Source organism: Schistocerca serialis, chromosome 10, assembly GCF_023864345.2.
Source record: "Schistocerca serialis cubense isolate TAMUIC-IGC-003099 chromosome 10, iqSchSeri2.2, whole genome shotgun sequence".
In the NCBI taxonomy this organism is placed as follows: Eukaryota; Metazoa; Arthropoda; class Insecta; order Orthoptera; family Acrididae; genus Schistocerca; species Schistocerca serialis.
This window is the reverse complement of record NC_064647.1, coordinates 227,979,137-227,998,189: the sequence shown is the minus strand read 5'-3', so window position 1 is coordinate 227,998,189 and position 19,053 is coordinate 227,979,137. Positions and strand designations below refer to the sequence as shown.

The 19,053-nt window shown below is 42.3% G+C and overlaps 1 pseudogene; it reads left to right on the top strand.

Annotated features, from left to right (window-relative positions):
• The first annotated feature begins 2,194 nt into the window (after positions 1-2,194).
• On the top strand, positions 2,195-2,312 carry LOC126425626 (5S ribosomal RNA; annotated as a pseudogene).
• Positions 2,313-19,053: the final 16,741 nt, after the last annotated feature.

The following is a 19,053-nucleotide window of genomic DNA, read 5'->3' as shown; positions in this document are numbered from 1 at the left end:
AATTACGGGCTGTATTCTGGGTAATCAAACATTTCCAATTGAAAACGATGCAGGAGAATTTTCATTGCCACTGCAGAATGCGGCTGAGAATTGTCTTCAAGAAGAAAACGCACGACAGTTACGTAATGTTGGCTGCGTAGCTTCAGGCGAAATTTCTCACCAGGCTCTTGTACTTGTTGCGAGACACTGTTGTTCTAGGTATCTTTATGTGCTCCCTGTGTGTTCACAACTAAAAAGAATGACGTAACGCGATCGACGGGCATACTAGAGACACTGCCCAACACAGCTGTGCAAAACTTCATCGGATTTTCACTGTCGTTTCCATTTAGCGACCGATCGTCCCTTACTTTCCGAATAACCCTCGTACTTTACGTTAAATACGTAAATCCCTTATGGTTGGATACACAAAACCCTAATTGTGTTTGCTTTTATTAGTTTAGGATAATTCGCCCATACACTAATGAAAAAGTCAAAAGCAATTTTTTCTCCTAAAGTGTGAGTAGTACAATGATATAATTTTCTATATACCTTCAGTGATATATGTGACCGGCCGGGTTGGCCGAGCGGTTCTAGGCGCTACAGTCTGGAACCACGCGACCGCTACGGCGGCAGGTTCGAATCCAGCCTCGGGCATGGATGTGTGCGATTTCCTTAGGTTAGTCAGGTTTAAGTTGTTCTAAGTTCTAGGGGACTGATGACCTTAGAACTTGAGTCCCATAGTGCTCAGAGCCATTGGAACCATTTGATGTATATGGATACTGTATGCAAAACAAATACCGAGTAGAGTTAGTAGTAAGAATAACTAAGTTAAAACGTGATAGTAGATAATAAGCTATCATTATTTTTGGGCTGCAAACGAGAAAAATTTCGGGAAAGTTCGAAGTATATTTAGTTTGTTGCTATTCGGTTGAAGTGCTGTCACTGTCAAACGCTGGATCAGTAAAATATGGGTAATTCGCGTTCCTTTTTAAGAAAAGCTACCTTTTCGCGCTTCTCAATGTTTATGATGTCATGTCTCCTCAAGTATGTGTCATACAATGATTTACACTGTGGTTATAGAGGACCGCATCCTCCTGACACCACACTGGACCTCCTTTTGCTCGACATGGCATGGACTCAACAAGTCGCTCCAAGTCCTATGCAGAAATGTTGAGCCACGGTGTTTCTATCGATGTCCATAATTCCAAAAGTTTCACTGGTGCAAGATAACGTACACGACCTGATTTCTCGATAATGTCCCATAAATCTTCGATGAGATTCACGACGACGGGCGATCTGGGTGTCCAAGTTATCGCTCGAACTGTCCAGAATGTTCTTGAAACTAATTATTTGGACCAGTGATAGGACGCATTGTCATCCATAAAAATTCCATTTTTTAGAAACTTGAAGTTCATGAATGGCGGCAAATGGTCCCTGATCGGTCCAGTTGGGCCAGAGGACCCAGTCCATTCCATGTCAACACAGCCCACACCATTATTAAGCCACCACCAGCTTGCACAGTGCCTTGTTGCAAACATGGGTCCATGGCTTTGTCGAATCTGCGCCACACTCGGCCCCTACTACCAGCTCTTACCAACTGAAATCTGGACTCATCTGACCAGGCCACGGTTTCCCAGTCGGTTAGGTCCAACCGACATGGTCACGAGACCAGGAGCGGCGCTGCAGGTGATGGCGTGTTGTTAGCAAACGCACTCACCTCGGTCGTCTGCAGGCATAGCCAATTAACGCCAGATTTCGCCGTACTGTCCTAACGGTTACTTTCGTCGTACGTCCCACACTGATTGCCGCGGTTGTCTCAAGCAGCGTTGCTTGTCTGTTAGCACTGACAACTCTACGCAAACGGCGCTTCTCTCGGCCTTTATGTGAAGGCGTCGACCATTGCGTTGTCCATGGTGAGAGGTAATGCCTGAATTTTGGTATTCCCGGCACGCTCTTGACACTGTGGATCTCTGAATATTGAATTTCCTAACGATTTCCAAAATGGAATGATCAATGCGTGTAGAGCCAGTTACTATTCGGCGTTCAAAGTCTGTTAATTCTTATTGTGCGGCCATAATCACGCCGGAAACCTTTTCACATCAATTACCTGGTTACGAATGACAGCTCCACCAATAAACTGTCCTTTAGTACTTTGTGTAGGTGATACTACCGCCCTCTGTATCCCATGATTTTCTGACCTCAGTGCATTTTCTGAGCCAACGGCCTTGCCGCAGTGGTAACACCGGTTCCCGTCAGATCACCGAAGTTAAGCGTTGTCGGGCTGGGCTAGCACTTGGATGGGGGATCATCTGGTCTGCCGAGCGCTGTTGGCAAGTGGGGTGCACTCAGCCCTTGTGAGGCAAATTGAGGAGCTACTCGACTGAGAAGTAGTGGCTCCAGTCACGAAACTGACATACGGCCGGGAGAGCTGTGTGTTGACCACATGCCGCGGAGTTTAGTTGTAGTTTTAGTGTATTTTCTGAGCCGGAGATTGCGGACTAACTCAGCATTTGCCTAAACGAGCGTGGAAAGCCTTCCAAAAAGAAAAAAAAACCCAGGCTTGGTTGCTGTACCAGAACAACACCGTGCGGATTCGTTTCGTCTCTCGCTGTGCGTTTGCGCTATACGAGTCACGCTGGTTGTTTGTTTAGAAATAATGTGGTCTAGAAAGAAAGTGCATAAAGGATTGTAACAAATAGTGTGTCGCTAAAATCCTCGCCACTATTTTGGTGGGTAACCCCAGTGCAAAGATTTTTTAAGCGCATTTCTTTTACGTGGTAAGAGTAAAAACGTGAAAGCCTCTCTTACATTTACACAGATATTCCTCAAATTTCTCCTATATACTTACACCAAATTGGTCTTTATTGGTCCTTTCGATCACGGATTGCACGAAATGTACGATATGGTATTGGACAAGTCAGCTTGTACAATTATGGGCTATATGGTATTATGATGAACTAATGTGAAATGGTTGAGTGACTTATTAGAAAATCATGCAGTGGTATCACGATCAATTGAGAAAACAATTTTGGTGTTTAACATGAATCAATCTTATACACAAACTAGCTGACAAACAGGAATTGTCCAGATATTAAAAATGGTTAAAACGGCTCTGAGCACTATGGGACTTAACATCTGAGGTCATCAGTCCCCTAGAACTTAGAACTACTTAAACCTAACAAACCTAAGGACATCACACACATCTATGCCCGAGGCAGGATTCGAACCTGCTACCGCAGCGGTCGCGCGGTTCCAGACTAAAGCGCCTAGAACCGCTCGGCCACAACGGCCGGCTGATATTCATTTTGCCAATTTTCTATTAGAAAAAATAACCAAAAATGAAATCTGTTAGTAGGGTAACATCGAAAAAAAAAATCGTATACAAGTACTCGCGAAAACACCAGGCGCGCAAAGACATTTGCATACTGTACACGTGTATAAATACAGTATCCAAATCAAGCGACGTTGCTTCTGCACGCTGGGCAACGCCTCTTCATAGTTCTATAAACGGCTATCGTTTCCGCCTACAGCGTTCGCTCTTCTCAGTTGAGAGCTGTCAAAAGCTGTCAGGTATCAGGGTTTTCCTTGACTCGACTGTAGGGGTGTCTTACAAGGGAACGCCCCATCGCACTCCACACAGATTTAGCGGTAAGATGGTCCAATGGATAGCCTATCAGAAACTGGACACAGATCAAATTGGTAGGCTCTTTGCCAGCTCAGTGCCGCCTGTGTTGTGACTTGGCTTGTTGTGTTCATCTACAGCGATTGTTTTTGCTAGCTCTGTTTTGTTCTTGTTTCGTTTTTTGCGATGGTAAGTTTAAGGATACACGGTACTTTTTCGGCTCGATATTATGTGAAAATCAACACCTATTTCTTTCAGGCACTGTTTATAATGTACATGTTTTACAGGTTTTTTTTTGATATCAGGTAACGCAGCACACTTTCTAAACAATTTGAAGTAGTTTGAAAATTTTTGAACCTGTTTAGGGTTATTAAAAAAATTACAAAGAAATTAATGCAATTTTTTTCCAGAAACTTTCCTCAAATTGAGCTACCATTTAATCCAATGTTATACTTTTGAAGGAGACTTAACTTTGACCATATATGCATGACATGAGGTACTAGACCTACTTATTTCCACCTATTATATATATTACGAGAATAAAAAACATCACATCTTACATTTCAAAAAATATAATTTTTTTCTTAATAAAAATGTTATTTTTTCTAAAATTTAGTTGATTCTGCAATAAAGCTTAGGTCTACTATATAAGTATGGACTATTTTAAGTTACAGAAAAAAATGAGAGCAATGCTTTCTAAATTTTAGGAAATATTTGTACCTGGATTCTGAAAAATGCAACTTGCAGGAAATGGAAAATGAAGATATGAGTTCAATTAAACTGTGCCTCAGAACATTCCTGAAGCAAGTCTTCATCCCGCAGCATTTATTCACCGTCAAGCTTCCGTTTAGCACTTCTTGCTTCTTTGGTAACTTGAAGAGCGAATCTTTCAGCTTCACACACCCGTTGTCTGTCACACACAAGCAGTTGATGTTCCATATTAGAGACACATTTTATGCCTAATTTCTCAGGACTTCCAACCTTCTTATCACTCCATCATTGAAACATATTACTGCATCTAGTACACCAACGTTTAATGTATTTAGTCCTACAAATCATTCTTGGGTAATCTTTCCCATGTGCGATGTTTGATGATGATGTTGATGTTTGGGTTGTGGGGTGCTCAACTGCGCGGTTATCAGCGCCCGTAAAAATTCCCAACCTTTGCGCAGTCCAGCCTCGCCACTTTCATGAATGATGATCCACAAATACCCAGTAATCTTGAGGCAGTTGAAAATCCCTGACCCCGCAGGGAACCGAACTCGGGACCCCGTGCTCGGGAAGCGAGAACGCGACCGTGAGACCACGAGCTACGGACACAATGATTGAAATTTTCATTTGTATTCTCCCTAAATGTTTCTTTTATTTCATTCATAACAGGCTCAGGAAAAGAATGCTTATGATGGTATATTTGACCACTTTCGTTTGCTTTTTGGTAACCACACCGAGAATCTGCTGCTTTATGGCAAAGTCCGTGAACAGGGTGGTCATCTGTGGACAACTTATGAAAGCAGGTGGCCCATACAGCTTTTCTCGTTACTGTAACATCATTCAGAGGTGCAATTCGTCTAATGGCCAGTCCAAAATAACTCTGAAGAAGGTCTATTTCAGTTTCTGTCAATCTGCTCGGCCAGACAGGGATTTTTCCATCAGATAGCATTTTCCTTTCATTTTTCTTCATAGCTCCCTCAATCTAGCACCCGTCCTCTTTTGTACATGTCCACAACACTCCAGTTTCGTTACCAAGGAGTCACGATAAACATTGAACTCATTAATTTTATTGAAAGCTTTAGAGTCCCCATCGCATAGGTACTTCGTATATCTAACTTTACAAATGGGCGCCGACCTCTGAAATATTTTTAGAGCTCCATCACACTCCATACCACCACCGTAACCATCATAATTCTTAGAATTCTGATGTTCAATATGTTCTTCCATGTTACCATGGCAGGTGTGTCAGTACTTAGATAAGCACTCAACATCAGCAACTTTTCCATTCTCCAGAGAAGTAGCACTTACAACACCATTCAAGGAACTATTATTCTGGATGTCGCCATGTCCCATCATGTGCAACAGCAATGTCCCTGGTTCCTCTAATATTTACAGTTTCTTCCACTGCACGTTTCATAGACTCTTTAGACACAAGCTTCAAGGCACCTAAAAGTATTTTTATGTACTTGCTGAACCTACTGAGAGGAGGAGGAAGCTCCATCAAACCACAAAACATTTGAGCAGCCTTTTCTCCTTTTCCTGTTGTTGCATGCATTACATACACCAACTTCAAATTCACATCATATGAATTATGCACAATGTGCAAAGTCATTTTCGATTTAGATTTATTGCAGGATCTACACAGAACGACTAATTTTGACGCTAAACCCTTCCTGCTAATTTGTTGTTCAGTTATTTCCAGACAGCCTACACCATCACATTGTGCACATTTCGCCAATTCCTTTACCAAAGAAGACAAGATGCCCACATCAACAACAACAAATCCAGTACCATCAGCGTCATTGATAACACAAAAATTTGAATCACCAGGAGGCGTGCCATGCGGGAGTTTCTTCCCTGAAGAACTGATACATAGGTTACTTCCAACAGTGTGGCTTACTATGTTTGTGAACTGGTTACCACGGAATTTCCTTTTATTGAATTTCTTTATGCGTGGCATAGTTCGTATTTATTGCACACTAAAGGATATGTACTTCCACAAATATATGTAGCACTTGGGCAACAAACATTCAGTAACTCGTGAACAAACTGCTTCAGCAAAACAAAAGAAAATACTAGCAAAGATAAACATTTACGGACACTAGAAACCTGTACTGTTACCAACATATACAATGTATCATACGTATAATCGCTGGAAACAGGACGTTCACAGTTCTTTTCGGAATAATACTGGTTTCTGTAACAGAAATAAAGGGAATGTGGAGGCATACATGACAGTAACTTTAAAATTTGTTATATATTTCGGTATATATTTCATTTGGAATCCTAAAATGTATTATGTCAAAGAAATCAGGAAAGACTATAGAATTTAATAAAGTCATAAAAAATTCGATTTTTCCACCATTTGTAAGTACCCTGTATCCTTAAGTGAACAATGGGCAGCTGTGAAATTTTGTTTTATACTCGATAAAATGCTGCTTAAACTGTTTTAATGTTGAAGACAGCATACCAAGATGACGCTCTGGGAAAAATTCAAGTATACGAATGGTTTGCAGATATAAAAATGGCGACATGTCGATTGATGACGAACATCGTTCTGGACGTCCATCAACAGCCCGAATCGACGAGAATATTGAAAAAATTCGATAGGTTGTACACACAGGCCGTCGACAGAGAATTCATCAACTGTCAGAGATTAGTGACTTGTCTTGGAGCTCGGTCCAACGAATTTTAGGGGAAGATTCGAGAATGAAAAGGGTTGCTGCCACGTTTATTCCTCAGGTTTTGACTGACAAAAAGAACGTCGAGCTGAAACATGTGCTTTAAAACAACAGCTTGAAACTGATACAGGTTTTCTGTGAAGGGTCATTACCGGTGATGAGTCATGGTGCTATGGTTATGACCCAGAAAAAAAGCAACAGTCAAGCCAATGGATTTCATCGTCACCCCGTGCAAATAAATGTCGTCAAGTCAGATCAACTATTGAAACAATGCTGATTTGATTTTTTGATGCCAAGTGTGTAGTTCATTCAGAGTTTGTTCCCCCAGGTCAGGCCGTCAATCAAACCCTTTATTTGGAACTTTTAAGAAGATTGCGCAGCAGTGTTCGTAAAAAAAAAAAAAAAAGATTTGTGCCTAACAGGAGGCTGGTTCTTCCACCACGACAATGCACCTGCACACACAGCCATCTCTGTTAGACAGTTTTTGGTTAACAGTGGCCTGGTTCCGCTCACCTTACAGACGTATACACATTATTAGACCAAACGATTATTTTTGAGACTCACAAGTTTTCTGGTGTATACATAGAAGAAAAAAGTGTAATAACTGATTTGTTTTAATGGTTTGATTAATGCCACGAAATTTCCCTTACAAGCAACTCACAGATCACTGAATTATTCACAGTTGGCAACATATGATATTTTCCCTCCAAATCGTGTTAGTGTTAGTTGTCTGTGTGCATGCTTTGATACTGTGTTTACAGTAATGTTTTGTATTTCCGAGGTGTACTTCAGCTTGTTATTTATTCTATCAACTTCTTGTTACATTAGCAAGACATTATATAGCTTGTGAACTTGCATGTTTTTAGCTATAGGAATAAATCGTGGAGTTTCTAGAGAATGTGAGGTTATGGGGGAAGACAAAAGATGTTTCACTTTGGAAGTTTCGGCTGTGGCAGCACTTCTTGCTGAAATTCGTTATACATAGCAAGAAGTTGCTGACAGAATGAGAATATCACAGAAAACTGTCAGCAGAATCAAACCCTCAGTGTAGAAAGGTGGAGAATACAAGTCAAACAGGAAAGGAAAATGTGGTCATAAAAGAAAAATCAGTCCTTGAACAATGAGAAGACTTATAAACACAGCAGCAATAAACCATAAACTTACTTCTGCAAACACGAGGTATCAGCTGAGAGGTTTGGGTGTCGAAGTTTCACCTGTGACAGTGAGGAGGGGTCTGTTTGAATGTGGTTTAAAGGCATGCCGACCGAGAAAAAAAAGATGAAAAACAGAAAATCACACTTGCAATGAAAACTAAAAGATTTAATGGGATAAACAACTTAAGGAGCGTACAAGTGCGGACTGGGCTAAGGTATGTGCAGTGATATAGTAAATTAAGTGGGTCTGATCTCTAAAGTTAGGAGTTTTGGCTTGAAATTGTGATGTTTTATTGATACCGAAGAAATGCACATTTGAATTTTGGGATTGTCGAGGTCTGATATGCTACTATTCCCAAGTTTTCTAACTTGCAATTTTGTACACATGCTTCAGGTATGCTTCAGTGTTGAGTCTTTATTCACTGTGATGGAAAAAAGCAGTCAGTAGGTTCGTCGCAGACCTGGAGAACAGTTCAGAGCTGTGTGTGCAGCGACGTGCGCAGCATCCAACATCCGTTATGGTCTGGAGTGCGATGTCCGTGAAAGGTCCTGGCAGATTATACATTGCTGAAGGGACAGTGAGGCAAGAACAATATAAAGAAATCCTTGAGAAGGAACTTTTTCCCCAAATAAATAAGTGGTTTCCTAATAAAGATGCCACTTTTATGCACGATGGGGCATCTGCCAAAAAGCCAAAAGTGTTTCCAAGTACTTGGAAGAAAAGCAACTGAAACTGTTGCCCTGGACAGGGAATAGCCCTCATATGAACCCAACTGAAAATGAATGGGCTATTGTGAACAGAGGATAAGGAAATTTACAATAACCACCAAACAAGACCTCATGGAGAAACTAGACGACATGACAATGATATTAAAATGTCATGTGAAAAGTTAATAAAAACTATTCGAAACAGGTTAAAAATGTTGATTAAGAACAAAGGCATTCGTACAAACTATTGAATGTACAAATATAAGGACACTGCTTTGACAACATAGAAGAAGTCAAGAGAAAAACGTAGATGGAGCTGTCAGACATTTCTGAAGATGACTACATGAAATGTTTCGAACAGTGGAGGCACCGGTGTGACAAATGTATTTGTTGTAATGAAGAGTATTTTGAAGGGGATAAAGTTGCTTCGTAAACAATTAGAAATTATATAGCTTTTAAAAAATAATTCCGGTTTTCTTGGGTACCCCCTCGTACAGCATTCCCTTCATGTCCATCGACTCGTATGATGGCAGTCTGGTTTCTGTACAATATGTAAATAACATTTTTCTCCTTATATTTTTATCGCTGCTACCTTCAGAAATTGAAAGGGTGTAATCCAATAAGCACTGTCAAACTCTAAATGTACAAGTGCTATGGACGTTAGTTTGCCTTTCTAGCAGCCTAACTTCTAGGATAAGCCGTGACAGGAGCTGTATTGCCTCGTGTGTTCCTATATTTCTCCGGGAGCCAAACTCACGTTCCCCCGACGTGGCTTCTACCAGGTTTTTCATTCTTCTCTAAAGAATTCGTATCAATATTTTGCTACCACGACTTATTAAACTGACGTTATTCACACCTGTCAGCACATTCATTCTTTGGAATTGAAATTATTTCATTCTACTTCGATTACGAGGGTATTTCGCCTGTTTCACATACTTTGGACACCGTCTGGAATAGTTTCATCGTGGCTGGCTTTCCCACGGAGCTCAGCAATTTTTAGGCAACGTCGTCTGTTCCAACGACCCTCTTTCATCTTGGTTCGTTACAGAATAATAATATACGAGGACTTGCTGAAAAGTAATGCCTCCGAATTTTTGAAGTGAAAGCTCTTTAAGCTTCTAAAATAAAACAGACGTTGCTGACATTCTACATGTTTATTCTTCATGTCTTCACAATTATTAGCATAGTCACGCTGGCGACGAACACATTTCTCCCAAAGAGAGACTAGACTTTTTTTTCTCTCTTTAAGGACACCATATTTGCCACTCACTGCAGAAATTATTTATTTAACAATTGCAACTTTGACCTTTGAGCCATTTTCATGTGGGACTGCAAAACATTTTGCTTGAGAACTTGTAGGGTTTTAAAATTCTCCGACATGTATACATGTGATTTAAAGTTTGACATGTGTTGAAGCAAAATCTTTTGCATTACCACTTGAAAGTGACCAAAAGTCCGAAATTGCTGTTGTGAAATAAATAACTTCTACAGTCAACGGCGAATGCGATGTCCTTTAAAAAATTCTACATGACTGTGAACTATGACCCTTAGAAGCTGATCAGACAACAGTCCGTGATCACCGTCACTGTAGAATGTTTGATTTGGTTGGCCGAGGCACAACATCACTTCCGCTTCTACCGCTTCAACGCTATCAAAGGGAAACTCCCGACGGTGTTCTTTAAATTTTGGAAACAGATGAAAACCGGTTGGGGCCAAATCGGGACTGTTATGGAGGATGATCGATGGCAGTGAACCTAAGGCGTCGGATTGTTGCAGAGGTCGCAGCGCTTAATTGTATGGTTCAGCGTTATCATGCTGAAGGGGCGGGGGGGGGGGGGGGTGCTACGTGAGACTTGAGTGGACGAGCTATTCGAATTCGAAACTCTGTAACAGCACCGACTTAAATACGTTAGATATCACGATGTCAGACACTACAGCTCGGAGCTTTCTACCGGCAGAGTGCTGCAAATATGTAGACATAAAGAATAAAGATGTAGAATGTTAATAACATGTGATTTATTTAAAAATAAACATTAAGAGTATTCCCATAATGTTCGGAAGCTTTACTTTCTAGCACGACCTCGTAATTTTCATTTATTCGGCTTGCACCTTACATGATGCTAAATCAGTACTAATGCATCGAATACACAGAGATAGCCATTTAACAAAACGAGAAAATTTGCCCACCGTTAGGAGAGAATGGACACAGAAAAGGAAGTCGTGTGTGTCATGTCAAACTAACGAGATGGCCGCAGAGGCTGGAACACGGACGGACCCCTTTGTCGGCTGGCACTTCAGACCACCAAAGACGCTGGAAGAGGTTGGGCCAACACAACAAGAAGTGGGAAGAAGCTATATGCGAAAGAAAGAAAGACGGTTTCGCGCCACAGTGGAAAATTGACAGAAGACTGTGACGGAATTGGCGCAGAGCGCGTAGAGATACATATTAAAAGTTTGGCGGCAAAAGTAACCGCGGGAGAATTCTGTGTCGTGGTTGGGTACAAACGGGCACGGATACATGGAAGTCTGTGTCGTGATTGGCTACCAACGCGCACGGATCCATGCGGCGAAGAGCGGCCAGGTTTCCAAAGACTCTGAAGGAGGACTCTGGGGTCGGCTGTGGAAGAGAGCAGTCGCGGTGTCTGGCTGCCCTGCTTGGAGAGCGTGGAGAGAAGTAGCTTGGAGAAGCCACCGGCATTGAGTCCAGTGGTTACTCTCCAAGCCTGAATAGTGTAGAGCATACGACTCCATGCACGTAGCGTTATCTGTTCCTCTGAGAAGAAAAACAGATTTGTACTAACTTGCGGAGTTCATATGCAATCTGAAGTGTAGCTTTGCTGCCGCGCACTTGAGTCGACCGACTACTCTTGGCATATGTGCAAGTAGCTTGAGTACTGACTCGTGACGGACTCCGCAATTGAACACTTGCGTACAGGAGTTTACGGACGCAAAGCACGTCGACGTTGGAGATTAAAGGGAAGCTCGCTCACGGGAAAGACGGCATCACGACGTTGGCTGGGCCGACCGTCGTAATCGTCACGCAGAATTACGGTGATATTAGCAATCGTCAGCCAAAGTAGGGCACCGTAATTCTAAATGAGTTCGTATTCCACCAGCTCTTTGACTGGCGCTCGCTGAGTCTGTGTCCATTCAGGCAGAACTTCAATAGAGTCACTTGCGGGTTCAGTGTTGACTTAAGGAGTTGGGAAAAAGAGGATACGTTGTGCCAATGATAGGCTAGTTATAGTCTGTCTGTAGACTGAAGAGCGAGCAGCGCTTTTGGTGGGGGAAGTGGCCTTTCCCGGAAGAACGCTGCCACCGGCCTACAGGGCCAGCCAAAATCAATTGCCCCGTACCTGTCTAGCAGTGCAGTTCGGGGTGCAGTGATATACGTCGTTTCTGTTCGTGGGATCTTAGTTCCAGTGTCAGTTAGTTGACTTTGTGTATTCACTGATATACTGCAGTATCAAGAAGTGGTGGATAATCGCCCTGCATTGCAAGAAAATGTACAGAATACGAAGAAGAGGAGGTATTTGCGGAGTAACGAGCGTTCGATCGTCTCTAACGTTATTACAGCGTGTGTTGAGGAGACGACACAAAACGAACTGTTGGCTAATATTACCAGTCCCAATCAATCGGCTGCAGTTTATGCAAACGTCAGCCTCGCCACAATAGGACGCATAAGGAAGGAACGCGAAAATAAGCCGCATGGTTTACTGGAATCGCCGCAAAGGAAAACTAATAATTTAGGGAGGAAACCCACCGTTATAGACAGTTTAACAAAATCGGTCATTCCACAAACGACGGAGGACTTTTACACAAAACAAAAAATAGTGCCCCCATTACGGAAATTACTTACTGCCGTGAAACAAAAAATACGTTTTCCTTGCAGAAAGATGTTTTACACAAGACATTGCGTGAAATGGGATTTACCTGGAAATACTTTTCAGACATGTTTACAAAGACAGTGACAAAAAAAGCAGTGCCAATCGAACTAATATAAGACACAAAATTATAAATTTCTGGTAACTTTTTAAACAATCTTCGTGATGTAAGAGTTGTTAAGTTTCAATGCAGCCCTTCAAAGAAAACTTCAACCTTTTAGTAGAAACACAAAGTAAGAACAAGGCTTAAATTCTACAGATTGATTGCACTATATCTGGTTCGTCTTACGAATAGAGGAACATACATTCACATGAGTAGGCATTCGGTTCTATGTTTGTAGCAGAATCCTGACTTCCGTTCTTATGTTAATATTAATTACTCTATTAAGTTTTGTTTCGTTAAAGCTATCGTCTTTTGTTTTCCTTATACTCTTAAAGCATTTGCCTAAAAATAAACGCAGCCGAGACGTATCTGTACACGGCGTCGCCACAGATTTAAACGCGCGCCGCGGCTGGGCCGAAACTACGTTGTGAAACAGCCTGTAGAAGAGCCTCGTGACGTAGCAGGGTAGGCAGAGTGGGGACTCGCTCGCTCGCTCTTCAGTTTACCGACAGACTATAGGTTAGCGAGTGTATTGGATTGCCATGTTAGGCTAGAAATATTGCTCATCCTGTTTTCGGAATAAACCTTAATTTTGGTGTCATATGCTAATCACCGCTTTATTGATTTCGTAGCTAGCAATCACCATATTTTTGTTTAATAATTAGAGTGCAATGATAATATCGATACAAATGATACTGGGGGCCTAACCGGGCGTTTAAATAGAGCCAACTTAACTCAGATAGCAACTCAAGGTCGACTAAGACTACCAGTAGATAATTTGCAATATATATATAATTTGCAACAAAACCTCCCAAACTTTGCACTTTGTTTCCACCTAAAAATCACCACAACGGTAAAAAAGCGTGCAATTTTCAGTCACCCCAACTTAACAGCAGAAGTCACGAATGTAACGATGCTCAGATACAAAATGCTGTGATGTGATTGATATCGCTGCGGGAAAAGGTCAACGTAAGAAAGCCATTAATTCCTTACTCCCCGCCTCCTCATTTACTTTTGTATCTGAGTTGCACTGAAAATACGTGTAAAACACTTCAGATGTCGACTATATGAGCTGACCGTTTCTCGTTCGGAAACAAACATTTTCAGCCTGCCGTTGTGGCCGAGCGGTTCTAGGCGCTTCAGTCTGGAACCGCGCGACTGCTACGGTCGTAAGTTCGAATCCTGCCTCGGGCATGAATGTGTGTGATGTCCTTAGGTTAGACAGGTTTAAGTAGTGCTAAGTTCTAGGGGACTGATGACCACAGATGTTAAGTCCCATAGTGCTCAGAGCAATTTGAACCAACAAACATTTTCGATGCGCTCGTGGGAATAATAGTTGACAACGCCACTCCCTGAATCTTGCCTTCAGTACTTATGGGTTCTGTCTCGGGTTTGCTTTTGCGGCAGCGTTAGTCGCACGTTAAGCATTATACAGCATTAAGAGTGCAATGGCAGTTCCATGGGTTAAATGCGGAGGAGAGAGTGAGTAGGTGGAAAGAGCACATTCAAGGCCTGTATGTGGGAGAGGATTTGACTTATGACGACATATGTGCTGTGGCCGTAATATTGCGGTAAAACGCGTGATATGTAGAGGTAGAAGTACGAGAGACAGGGCTGAGATGGGGCATCTAGTACTAGAGTCAGAATTTAAAAGAGCTCTGGAAAACTTACAAGGGGAGGCCGCCAATTGTGAAATTCAGATCCGATTCATACTGCGCATAATAAAAGCTCATGGCCAGAGGTGTAATGTGGCAAAGCACCAAGATGCACTTCTCAGCCGTTGTCGAGAAAATCGACATTTAAAAGAAACCGTTGCAGTGAAATACTCTCTACGATTAATTATTCTCTACGGCGTCGTGGCACAGCGGTAAACGCTGGGGTTTGTAATCCGAAGGTCGCCGGATCGAATCTCGCGCCATGCAATTTTTTTTAATTATTAGTTTTTTGTAATTCAAATATATATATATATATATATATATATATATATATATATATATATATATATATATATATATATATATATATAATATATTATATATATATATATATATACATTACAATTACAAAAAACAAATACTAAAAAAAAAGTGCATGGCACCAGGTTCGATCCGGCGACCTTCGGATTACGAACCCGAGCGCTTACCGCTGCGCCACGACAATGTAGAAAATTATTAATCGTAGAGAGTATTTCACCGCAACGGTTTCTTTTTAACTGTCGATTTTCTCGACAACGGCTGAGAAGTGCATCTTGGTGCTTTGCCACATTACACCTCTGGCCATGAGCTTTTATTGTGCACAGTATGAATCGAATCTGAATTTCACAATTGGCGGCCTCCCCTTGTTAGTGCCAAACGAGGCAGAATGGACATTCCATTGGAATTTCCAAAATCATTGGGGGAAGTGGCAACAAAGTGAGTATAGACGTTAGTGTGTTAACTGAAACAGGCGATATACCATCGACTTTCGGGAAAAAAACCACACAATTCCGAAGACAGCAGTTGGCGACAAGAGCGAGGATTATCGTACAGTCAGCGTAATGGCGCATGCATCCAAGTTGCTGACAAGAACAATATACAGAAGAATGGAAAATAGAATTGAGGATGCGCTAGGTGATGATCAGTTTGGCTTTAGGAAAAGTAAAGGCACGAGAGAGGCAGTTCTCGCGTTGCGGTTGGTAACGAAGGCATTTAAAAAAATCAAGACACGTTCACAGGATTTGTCGACCTGGAAAAAGTGTTGGACAGTGCAAAATGGTGTAAGACTCTCAAAACTTTGAGAAAAATAGGGGTAAGCTACGGGAAAAGACGGGTAATATAAAATATGTATAAGATAAAGGAGGCAACAGTAGGACTCGAAGATCAAAAACGAAGTGCTGGGATTGAAAAGGGTGTGAGACAGGGATTTAGTCTTTCGACCCTACTGTTCAATAAATACATCGAAGAAGCAATTACGGAAATAAAAGAAAGTTTGAGAAAAGGGGATTAAAATTCAAGGTGAAAAGATATCAATGATAATATTCGCTGATGGCACTCATATCTTCAGTGAAAGGGAAGAAGAATTACAACATCTGCTGAATGGAATGAAGTGTAAAGAGTAAATAATATGGATTGAGCGTAAATCGAAGAAAGACGAAAGTAATGAGAAGTGGCGGAAATGAGAACAGCGACAAACTTAACGTCAGAACTGGTGATCACGAAGTAGATGAAGTTAAGTAATTCTGCTACCTGTTTAGCAAAATAACCAAGGAGGGACGGAACAAGAAGGACATCAAAAGCAGACTAGCGCTGGAAAAAAGGGCATTCCTGGCTAAGAGAAGTCTGCCAGCATCAGACATAGGTCTTAATTTGAGGAAGAAATTTCTGAGAATCTACGTTTGGAGCAGAGCATTGTACGGTGGTGAAACATGGATTCGGAGTGGCCAAGCTGTTCTAGGCGCTACAGTTTGGAACCGTGCGGCCGCTACGGTCGCAGGTTCAAATCCTGCCTCGGGCACGGATGTGTGTGATGTCCTTAGGTTAGTTAGGTTTAAGTAGTTCTAAGTTCTAGGGGACTGATGACGTCAGAAGTTGTCACATAGTGCACAGAGTCATTTGAACCATTTTTTTTTTTTTTTTGAAAACATGGATTGTGGGAAAACTGGTGCAGAAGAGAACCGAAGTATTTGAGATGTGGTTCTACAGAAGAAACCTGAAAATTAGGTAGGCTGCTAAGGTAAGGAATGAGAAGGTTCTTCAGCGAATCGGTGAGGAAAGGTATACGTGGAAAATGCTGCCAGGAAGAAGGAACAGGATGGTAGGATATCTGTCAGGATATCAGGGAATAACTTCCCTCGTACTACAGGGAGCTATAGAGGAAGACAGAGATTGGAATACATACAGCAAATAATTAAGGAAGTAGGTTGCAAGTGCTACTCTGATATGAAGAGGTTCGCACAAGAGAGGAATTCGTGACGGGCCGCATCAAAACAGTCAGAACACTACTGACTCAAAAAAAGAGAGTACACTGCTACGTTTTTGTCTGTCTGAGATTTGCATTTCACTTGATTGTTTACGAAGGTCCAAATAATAATCTTCTGGTCTATATTTCGCGTTGTTTTGTAGTCGTTCCTTGCGCCTACTAATTTGCTGTGTTTACATGTGTTAACTGAACCGTTAGCTACGAGTTTTTCGATGACTAATGCATAGTTTTGGGGACATGTGTAAAAGTAAATTTTTTTTTCTGCTACAGTAATAACTGGAGTCACGCTGTGTTTTAATGAATTTAAGTTCTAGACATTTCACTACTTCCATTTCAATTTGAAATTCAAATATTAAATAGTTACTGGTGACAACTTGATTTATCGTGGCACTTTTTCTACCGTTGCCCATTTATTTTACAGTGTTTTTATAGCGTCTCATTGCCTCTTGTAATCCTCTAACTAAGTGTTTTCTAATGTTAGATTTATTATTATGGAACATTTGGTAGCTGAAACGTTTTCTCTCTGTTTTTAGTGATATAGTGTGAGTCATTCTGTGCCTTATTTAAATTATGTCGAAGAAGAACCACCTGTGTGGGCTGAAACTACGATTTGATATCTCAAATTAAATTCGTCAGTTTCTCATGTTAACTGAATCTTCCTATCGGTTCTGGGTAGTCAACATCAAAATAAGTGAAAAGTGCTAGTTTGCTTTTGTTCTACAGTGTTACTTTTATTGTGTTAACCGGTTTTCGGCTTACAACGCCAAAACAAACATGTGTTCAGTTTCCAATTATAAATCTGTATTGCAGATTTACTTCCATTCCCTCAGAGTTTCTCAGACCCTACACGTTAAAGAAATACATAACAACTTTTTCGAACAACTTTTTAAAAATAAATTTCTCTTTTCTGATTGAAGTGTCACGTAGCTTGTGACCACGCACCTTACCACTACCGGAATATCGCTTGCTATAGTATTTCAATAAGCAAAACAAAATTAATTGTCATTGGCAAGAAAAGCGTACCAAACTGTCATCTGAGAATTAATGGTAAAGTTGTTAAACAAGTAAACACACTGTGTAGGTTTTTTAAATAGCCTACACATACAATTAAATATTCGCGCCGAACGGCAAATACACTCCTGGAAATGGAAAAAAGAACACATTGACACCGGTGTGTCAGACCCACCATACTTGCTCCGGACACTGCGAGAGGGCTGTACAAGCAATGATCACACGCACGGCACAGCGGACACACCAGGAACCACGGTGTTGGCCGTCGAATGGCGCTAGATGCGCAGCATTTGTGCACCGCCGCCGTCAGTGTCAGCCAGTTTGCCGTGGCATACGGAGCTCCATCGCAGTCTTTAACACTGGTATCATGCCGCGACAGCGTGGACGTGAACCGTATGTGCAGTTGACGGACTTTGAGCGAGGGCGTATAGTGGGCATGCGGGAGGCCGGGTGGACGTACCGCCGAATTGCTCAACACGTGGGGCGTGAGGTCTCCACAGTACATCGATGTTGTCGCCAGTGGTCGGCGGAAGGTGCACGTGCCCGTCGACCTGGGACCGGACCGCAGCGACGCACGGATGCACGCCAAGACCGTAGGATCCTACGCAGTGCCGTAGGGGACCGCACCGCCACTTCCCAGCAAATTAGGGACACTGTTGCTCCTGGGGTATCGGCGAGGACCATTCGCAACCGTCTCCATGAAGCTGGGCTACGGTCCCGCACACCGTTAGGCCGTCTTCCGCTCACGCCCCAACATCGTGCAGCCCGCCTCCAGTGGTGTCGCGACAGGCGTGAATGGAGGGACGAATGGAGACGTGTCGTCTTCAGCGATGAGAGTCGCTTCTGCCTTGGTGCCAATGATGGTCGTATACGTGTTTGGCGCCGTGCAGGTGAGCGCCACAATCAGGACTGCATACGACCGAGGCACACAGGGCCAACACCCGGCATCATGGTGTGGGGAGCGATCTCCTACACTGGCCGTACACCACTGGTGATCGTCGAGGGGACACTGAATAGTGCACGGTACATCCAAACCGTCATCGAACCCATCGTTCTACCATTCCTAGACCGGCAAGGGAACTTGCTGTTCCAACAGGACAATGCACGTCCGCATGTATCCCGTGCCACCCAACGTGCTCTAGAAGGTGTAAGTCAACTACCCTGGCCAGCAAGATCTCCGGATCTGTCCCCCATTGAGCATGTTTGGGACTGGATGAAGCGTCGTCTCACGCGGTCTGCACGT